The sequence below is a fragment of the Urocitellus parryii genome, chromosome 1, assembly GCF_045843805.1.
Source record: "Urocitellus parryii isolate mUroPar1 chromosome 1, mUroPar1.hap1, whole genome shotgun sequence".
Taxonomy (NCBI): Eukaryota; Metazoa; Chordata; class Mammalia; order Rodentia; family Sciuridae; genus Urocitellus; species Urocitellus parryii.
In genome coordinates, this window is record NC_135531.1 from 149,337,051 (window position 1) to 149,346,822 (window position 9,772).

Here is a 9,772-nt window from a genome sequence, read left to right on the forward strand (position 1 = left end):
TGAAGAAACTGAGCTGCATTTGGTTGGTTCACTTAGGTTAGTCCATTTAGTTAGGTTAGTTTACTGGGCCAGGTTCCAGAACTAGAAAGACACAATTCTTTTATTTATTTATTTATTTTTAGGTGGTGCTGAGGATAGAACCCAGTGCCTCCAATGTGCTAGGCAAGCACTCTACCAGTGAGCTATACCACCAGCTTTTTAAAAAATAATAAGAATAATAATAATTTTATCTGTGTTCTGCGAAACAATGGGCATATATTGTTGTGAATTATAATTAAATAAACCTAACACCAAAATCTTATGACCAAAATCTCCCCCTTTTAAACCACCCATTAAATTATTAGTCTATTTTATCAATTTGGGAGAGACAGGTATAGAAATTTTGGATTGTAACAAATTTCAGTGTTCATTCCCAATGGATTAAAGAAAACTATAACCTTTTCCAATGGCCCACTCTAATTTTTTGTGAGCTAATATTTAACACACTGTTAACTTATAACTGTGATTGATGGCTGTTCTCTTACTCTCTTTCCCAAAGGAAAACTGAACTAACATTTGTATTAAGAGTTAGTGACCAAGGTAAGTGCTGATGATTTGAATTACTACAGTAAGTATAATTTGTTGATGATGTCGGATGTGGTGGCCCATGCCTGTAATCCCAGAGGCTTGGGAGACTGTTGCAGGAAGATCATGAGTTCAAAGCCAGCCTCAGAAAAAGGGAGGTGCTAAGCAACTCAGTGAGACCTTATCTCTAAATAAAATACAAAACAGGCTGGGGATGTGGCTCAGTGATCAAGTGCCCCTGAGTTCAAGCCCTAATACATTAAAAAAAAAAAAAAAGATGATGACAATTTGAAAAACAAAGCAGCATTGTAATAGCTTAGGACTTGAATTAGAATGGTTTTTACATAGAATTCTTACATGCATAATTGTTGTAGCCCAATGATTTTGGTTGGAATAATTATTCTTAATAATAATTAAATATAGTGAATAGCATACATAAGTCACTGGTTTAGGCAAATGTGTACATCATTTCTGACTATCCAAAGTGTACTTTCTGGCTAGACTAATACTCATCTAGGTTATATATTTTTCTCTAGTTATACTTAATTTATAATAATTTTTAGATGGAAATGACACCTATCATAATCAAACTCATCTCTTATCTATCGAGCAGGTACTCCTTATGTACTGGTTTTCTTTCTTTTTATCCATAAAATGACAGTAGGATGATTCAAATGTCATGGTCAACTTGTTGAAGTTGAGATCCAGATTCTGGAATCCCAGCAACCCTCTTTACTAGCGCAAAAGATTAGAAAAGTTCTGCATATATATATAATAATGAGTCAATCTTTATGGTAGTTGCTCATAAATAGAATTCCAAAGTTCTTCAAGAAATTAGGGATGAGACACACCGGCCGCGCTCCTGGCCCAGCAGAAGCCGAAGCTACAGCCCGCGCCGGGCCGGGGCCATGGGCGCCCCGCGCCGCCGGGGTCATGAGGACGGAGGCGGAGGCGGCGGGGTCGCAGCTTGAGCCCGGGGACTTTGTGCAGCTGCCTGTGCCCATCATCCAGCAGCTCTACCACTGGGACTGCGGCCTAGCCTGCTCTAGGATGGTGCTTCGATACCTGGGCCAGCTGGACGATGGAGAGTTTGAGAGTGCCCTGCAGGAGCTGCGCCTAACCAGAAGTATCTGGACCATTGATCTGGCCTACTTGATGCGCCACTTTGGTGTGAGGCACCGCTTCTGTACCCAGACCCTGGGCGTCGACAAGGGTTATAAAAACCAGTCCTTCTATAGGAAGCACTTTGATACAGAGGAAACCCGGGTGAACCAGCTGTTTGCAGAAGCTAAGGCCTGCAAGGTGCTCGTGGAAAAATGCCCCGTCAAGTACTGCTGCTTTGCACCCCGTGGCCATCGCTGCTTCTGCCGTACCCCTGACTACCAGGGCCACTTCATTGTTCTGCGTGGTTACAACAGGGCCACCGGCTGTATTTTCTACAACAACCCAGCCTATGCTGACCGAATGTGCAGCACCAGTGTCAGTAACTTTGAGGAGGCCAGAACCAGCTACGGCACAGATGAGGACATTCTCTTTGTCTACCTGGACAGCTGACAGCAGGAGCCTGTTGTGCCCAGATCCTTGGACCCCAACTTCAGCCAGCCTAATCAGTATGCCCAAGTTGGGGGCTGCTGGGACTGGAATGCAGCACTGCAGCTTCAGCCTGTCTGACAAGGCTCTGTGGAACTCTGGGAACTGGCTTAGCTGCTTTGTCAGCTAGTGCTATATGTTGTCATTTACCCCAAGTATCTGCTGGCTCCTGAAGGCTTCTCCAGAGTTCTGAGGGGAGTCTCCCCCAGGATGACAAGCCTGACTCCAACAATGCCCATTGGAAGTCCAGCTTCAAGGATGCCCTTGTTGTCTTCTAGCCAGACCCAAGGTGAGGGGAGAGGCCTGAGGCAGTGTTCCCATAGACCTAAGGACTGAGTCTTGGAGAGAGAAGTCACTTATCTGATGCTACTCATCAGGACAGCATCTGCATGTTTGGAAAGTGTAGCTGAATTCATGTCCCTGGAGCTGGACTGGAAGTGCTACAGAACCCCCTATAACCCATGGTAGATGCCATTGCTACCACCTCCTGCCTTCCAGTGGGCCCAAGTATCTGACTGGTTATGAGGCCACTGGCCCCTATCATGCAGTGTAGACACCTCATAGCCACTTGGCTCTGTAGGGAGGAAGGCCCTAGGGAGTGTGCTGGACACCAGCAGAGAGTGTACCCCAGGAATAAACAGCTACCTGGATCCCAAAGAGCCCTCCTCACCCATGAGGCCTCCTGACACCAGCCTAAATCCCAAAAGGAGGGACCATTTGTCCTCTGGGTGTGGGCAACCCCAGGTCTGTCGGAGCTGGGTGGTAGAGCCTCTTCTTGTGAAGCAACGGGCAGGGGACAGTCTGTAGTCTCCAACCCACACTGGTTGTCATGCCAGGACCTTTTGCACAGAATGTTGGATCTCTTCTGTCTTGACAGAGAATGGTGATGACTGCCCAGGATCACACAGCACAGCAAGCAGCATTGACTGGAGCTGGTTTCTTCCTTCCTTATTTCCTTCTTTCCTCCCCTCACCCCTTTTTAAATTTTTGTTGTTGTTGGGAGCAGAGGTGTTTTTTTTTTAATTGAAATTTAAGTTTTTATTTTTGCTGGGTGATTATCCTTTAAGTAAGAATAATAGTGAGATTGCAGGTACTTTGGAACCACTAACACCTCTTTTTTTCACAGGGCAGGTAAGCCAGCCAGGTTTCTTTTTTAAAGTCTGAGCACCAGGCCCCTTGCCTTACTTGAGGAGGAAGTTGGCCCAGGACAGTAGTAGAGCTGGGTCTTGAACTCAAGAGCCCTTCATGGCTGCCTCTGGCAAAAAGACGGGGGATACCCTGACAGCCCCACCATCCCTGCACTCCTAGGGCATGGTCTTCCAGTGCCCAAGGTGTGACGTGGTGGCGGCTGCTTCTCCCACACCGACTCTAGCTGGCCCCTCTCTCACCATGGTAGTTCTGAGGGGTGGAGGAAGAGTCTGCTTACCAGTTCTGTGAGACCACCCAGCCACCTTGCTCCTTAACACCAGACAGCCTTGGGCCGAGAGGGTAGCACTGTTTGCAAGGCAGCCATCCTGGGTTTCAGAGACTGGTGTTGGCTTTAGTCTGGTCTCATTTCTATTGCCTTAATGCTGGGTGTCCCAAGGTCCTAGGGAACTCTGGCTCCAAGCTCAGGAGTACCATACACAGCAGCTGTGGGGTATGGGTGTCCTCAGGAGAGGTTTAGGTAAAATTGTGGTGAGAATAGCTGAATGAAGGAAACCGATGGGAAGTTAAGTTTTCATGATGACTGCATATGAATGAGGAATAGCACACATGGTGGTGAACTATTATGGGGAGTAGCCTTCACAGAAAGTGATCACAGCACCTCATCCATCCAGGACATGCTCAGTCTCTGGGCTCAGACAATGGCTTCTCAGGGTAAGTCACATGTTAGAGGTCACCTGTCTGTAAGATTAACAAGTTGTTTGTCCCTAAGACCAGTCTCTCTGAGGAAGGTCACAGAGGCAGGACATCAGCTACACTGTGTTGCATTCTTGCACAAGTCATGACATTGGGGCTGAAGAAAGAGCCTGGACATCAGGGACTTTGCCCACAGCACGTGGCACCCACAATTGCCCAGCCTGTTCTCATGCTTCAGCCCAATGCAGCTTCTGAAGCCGATGGAACAGTAGGCAGCTTTGTTCACTCTAGCTGCAGGGGGACGAAAGGGATCTTTTGCATTGCAGAGATTTTATACATAAATATATTTTGTTTGTAATGAGCCATTCTCAATAAACATTATTCTCACTGCAAAAAAAAAAAAAAAAAATTAGGGATGAAACAAAACAGTCCAGAAAAATCTGGAGCAGAAGAACAATGAAAGGTCCTCAAATTCCAGAGAAAAGCATCAAAGTTACTTAAACTGTGATAAAAGAAAAATTCTGCAGACAAGAATTAAGCAAAGTTAATTATTAGAAGTAATGTTCTTTCCTAGGCCCGTCATTCAGGAACTAGGGTAAAATGACAAATATGAAAGTCACTGCCCTTAACTTGTCCACTCCTCTAGGGATAAACAGTGGCAGTATTTCAGGGTACCCCAGGGGCACTTTTTACCACTGGTTTTAGATATTCCTTTGCCAACATGTGTCTTTCTTTCAAGCACTCACTCATTTAAAGTCTTTGTCATCAGTCACTCTGGTAGGGTTTTCACCAGCTTTGTCCCAGGTGACATACTTGAAGGTGAGAAACATTTGATGACTTTAAGAGCTTTGGCTTCCAGAGCTAAGTAGGAGTCCAAGGCAAGCCCCTGAACTGTAGTATTTTTGGTTAAAGTTGCAGAACACACTATGCTACATGAACATAATATATTTCTGGAGGAACCTACAAGGCTACACTAAGCTCATGAGGGTCACAAGTGGAAGTCCTGATTACAGGAGACAAAGTTAGTCCTGTTTAATCCAACCAGCCATTTGATCATTTCCACACCTCATTCTTCCTCATGGTGTCCTCCTCATTCTGTCCACCACTTTTTCCTCACTGTCTCATTGTCCGTGGTATATCATACAGTTGCACTCCATGATATCCCATCACTGATGGCTGTCTGTTTCTGTTACTTTGCAATGAATTCACTAAGCTAGGCACTAGGCATAGACTGCATGGGAAAGGGATACACAATCCATCTTAAAACTGTCTTCCCATACAGATTAACACAAAAATCATTAGGGATCCACAAGCTGTGCATTTCCTCCCATCTACCCTGGATCCACATGAGTAATCCCTTCCAAAGATGTAACCTCACTCCAGGATCACTCAGGACTACATCTAAAGATTCTGGCTGACTTTCTAAAATGCAAAAAAGCAATGGTTATCAGATTTTTTAAATATCCCTTTTCCTGAATCACTTGGAATATGGACTCTCTTTTTATTGATGAAATATTCAGAAATTCAACCCAAATCCAAGTTCAATTTTCTTGTCTTTAGCTTTGAATTGACAGTGACCTGAGTGCTACTTGAATATAGTAAAGAGATTTTTATTTCCATGGGAAAAAATGTATTTATTATATCATACCTTTAGCATCTCTGCATTTGGATTCTATAGGAGTTCTAAAGGACATGTATAGATGTTGTATTTCTAAATTCCTAAGAAAACAAGGAAGTTTGATCTCCACTCTTTTAAATATGCTAAGTTAAGGAAGTATTTTTAAAGAAGCAATACAGATACGTTGAAAAAAATCCAAGATTACCAAACTTAGAAAAATCATTGGCAAATGAATTCATCTTAAAAATTTGACTTGTTTGACCCAGTGTTGCACACCTGTAATCCCAGTGGCTTTGGAGGCTGAGGAGGAGGATTGCAAGTTTAAAATAAGCCTCACCAACTTACTGAGGCCCTAAGAAAGTTGAGGAGACATTGGCCTCAAAATAAAAAATAAAAATAAAAAAGGGTGGGATGTGGCTTAGTTGTTAAGCATCCTTGGGTTCAATCTCTGGTATCAAAAAATATTTTTTTTTTGGTTTAGTAAAACCACTATTTATTCTCCTTTTTATTGGCATTGAACATAAGCTTACTTTTAAAAATTCTATTTGTACATGTTTCTTGAAAGGCTTTCTCATAAAATTTGTTTAAAAAGTTCTAGTTTATGTTGAGGATCATAAGAAGTGAAGTCTCTATAGACACTGACATGAGTGGATAAAGAAAATGTGGTATATATACACAAATATATATGCATATATATGAATTTTATTCAGCCACAAAGTAAAATAAAATTGTATTTTACAGGAAGTTGAATCGAACTAGATACCATCATGTTAAGCAAAATAAGTTAACTCAGAAGGTCAAGGATTATGTGTTTTCTCTCATATGTGGTAGATACAGAGAAAAAACGGGGAGAAAGGTAGGAGTGGATCTCATAAAAATCAAAGAGAGATCAGTAGAGGAAAAAGACCAAGGGATGAGAGGCTGGGAGGGAAGGGGGAAGTGCAGGTGAGTGATATTAGCCAAATTATATAGTTATATTTTGTGCATGTATGAATATATAACAACAAATTCCAAATCAGTATGTACAACTATAATGCACCAATTAAAAAAAGGGGAAAATCATTAAGCAAAAAAAAAAAGGTGAGTTTGTGTGTAACTAAATTGAATTAGAATTATTATTCTGAAAAAATTATTAATTAATTATGCTTTACAATATATAAGGTTGAATATATTTCCCAAACTCTTCAGGTAGTTTATAGGTTTGAGCTAATAATATTCAATTCATTGACCATTGATACTCATTAGATGCCTATATCATTTTAAATTAAGAAAAGTATATTGAAACATTCTATTGTAATAAATATTCTTTAAAGTAAGAATGTAATATTGATCATTAAGCACCATTTTAAGTTTTTAACCTTTATTTCCTATTTTTATTTGCTATAGAGAGACATCTTTGGGTCTGTTATGAAATATATTGTGTGTGTCTTTGTTAGGATATCCATTATCAGACATCATATAAGGGCTGTTAGTAGCTGTGGGAAGTTGTATTATTATGTATTTATGAGCTTTCCAAATCGAAAATGGAGTGACAAAGCTGTTCTTGATTATTCACATCCTCCCATTCCTTTCATAAAATAATCATAAATAGGGTTGGTTTTTGTTGTTGTTGTTGTTGTTCTTTAAATATCTTTCCACTCTTTTAACTTATTGTGGATTTCAAAGTATTTTTGTGAGCATAGTTATAATTAGTGTTAAGTACCATATTGAAAATTGAAACTGACAAATTTATTAGTTATAGATTCATTTGAAGAAATGAATGAATTAATACAGTCTGGGTTTATTTGTATTTTATCATTTTGATAGGGTCTTACTAAGTTGCCAAGGTTGACTTTGAACTTGTAATCCTCCTGCCCTGGCCTCCAGAGTAACTGGGATTATGGGTACATGCTGTCACACTCAACTTTAAAAATGTATTCTATGAATGAATTGTATGTTAATAACATTCTGGCAATAATATAAAATTAGCTTTGAGTTTCAGACATGCAGAGATTTGTCTTAAGTTTTTACCCCTAGGATATGAAAAAAAAAAAATGAGACAAAACCAGGAAATTAATTTTATTTGACCATAATTTATTATGAGTCTGAAAAAGTTACAAAATGCATTAAAATATCAACAAATTTGCTCGATTTTTAGGGGCCATATTTCTTACTTGTTTGTTTGTTTGCTGTTTATTGTAGCAACATATAACAGGAAGGGTCATTCTCTTGTATAACATGCTCAGACAGCAAAGATTTTGTGTCTTTCTGAAATAATTTTATCGTTATTCTTTTTCTTAATTTGTTCTTTTTAGTGATACTTTACATTGGAGTCTATTTTGATATATTTATACAAACATGAAGTGTATCTCATTCTTACTAGGATCCCAGTCTTATGGATGTACTTGATTTTGAGATTCACTGGTGTATTCACACATGTAAATAGGAAAGTTATGTCAGATGAGATCTTCTTTGCTTTATATGAACTTCATTATGTGTCTAATTATTTAAGAAAGCAAAGATTTCTCAATTATAAGAGCTAAAATATTTATAATTATGTTACCTTTTATGTTTGTTGTATTGTCACTTTTAAATGTGTAGCAAATTATAATTTACTAGGTATCTATTTAAACGAAATTGTCAACATATGATTTTTTGGCTTTCCAAATTCAAGTATTTAATGAAATATACAATAAATAAAAATTTCAGGTAACTCTTACATTTAAAACTATCTTTAAAATTTCTCAGAGATACCCTGAAAATCACAAACATTAATTTTTTGTCTTATATAAACACAAGTTGAAGAAATAATGTTTAGGTATATTACTATTTGCATTTCATTGGAAAAGTTTTCAGACTTCTATAGGTTTAATTTACGTTGTTCAAATGTTATTAAGATAACTATTATAGAGATGGCATGTTTCATGGGAGTTCTCCAGTTGCTAATCAATACCGTGGCTTTCTATATATTTTAACCCAAGAAATACTGAAGTAGATATTAAGAAACAGTTCTGTCGTGATTTCCTACATTTCTGAGTCCTGATGGTGACTGGTCCTGTGATATTAGGCACCAGCAGTATAGTGTTACTAGTCACAAATCCAGTTATTATTTTTAATATTTATATGGCCATAATCTCACTTTTTAAAATTTGTATATAGCATCTCTAGGATTATGATTTCCAACTGATTTGCATCAACATTAACAATGGAATTTTTGCTTGTTTTATTTTTGTTTGTTTTTTAAAAATGTATATATGTATGGTTTACTTCAGATTTACTGAACTTATTGATAGAAATTATGTGATTTATATGCTCTTTCTATATCCTCATTAAAGACTTATATATATAGTTGCTAAAATTACTATATATCTAAAATGTTTCCTTTTAAAATTATTTATATTTATAAAATAGATCTAATGTCCACAATATTCTCTGAAAATATGCTTAATTACTATGTTCATAGACATTTTGTCACATCTCTTTTGCATGCCCCTTATGATCTTTTTATTTCACATGCCACAGCATCAATCTAATTTCCTTGTCAGTGGAATTATTGTTCTCATAAACTCTCATAGGGATTTCACTTTTGCAAACTATCAATAATGAATTAGCCACAGCCATTTTAAACCTGTCTTCTCTGGGTGACGTTTGTTCAACTCTGATACTTCCCTGAATGCTCTATGATCGACGGCAGGTCAGAGAGCTTTTTGTACTCAAGAGCTGTCACAGAGCCCTGTGGAAAAAACTGAAACTGGTATCTCCAACAATTTTTACTTTAAAGAATAGATTTTTGAGAGCAAGGTTTTGATTTCTGGTAAATTCACTTAGATGTCTTAAACATCATGTAGGGCCACTGAGTAAGAACCTTCTCTAGTTGAAAGGCAGGAAGGTTCAGGAAACTGCTAACCTTATACCTAGAAAGCAAGAATTATGTAGGACAGAATGAATTCATGAGGGATGATTGGAGACTTATTTTTATATTGCTGACATTTTAATGTGTATTAAATATGTAATTTAATCTATGTGCCTATATATGTATTAAGCACATACATAGTCTTCATTATATATTATATATACAACACTCAATTGTTGCTATTGTGCTATTTTTAAACTAACATAGTACTCATGCATCAAAACATACAGTACCTCATAAATATGTAAAATTATATCTGTAAATCA

At 38.4% G+C, this 9,772-nt stretch overlaps 1 pseudogene across 1 annotated transcript; it reads left to right on the forward strand.

The window, feature by feature from the left end:
- Positions 1-1,412: 1,412 nt before the first annotated feature.
- On the forward strand, positions 1,413-3,156 carry LOC144249047 (protein GUCD1 pseudogene; annotated as a pseudogene). Its single transcript, XR_013343501.1, has 2 exons — positions 1,413-2,443; positions 3,032-3,156. The product of XR_013343501.1 is annotated as a protein GUCD1 pseudogene (transcript).
- Positions 3,157-9,772: the final 6,616 nt, after the last annotated feature.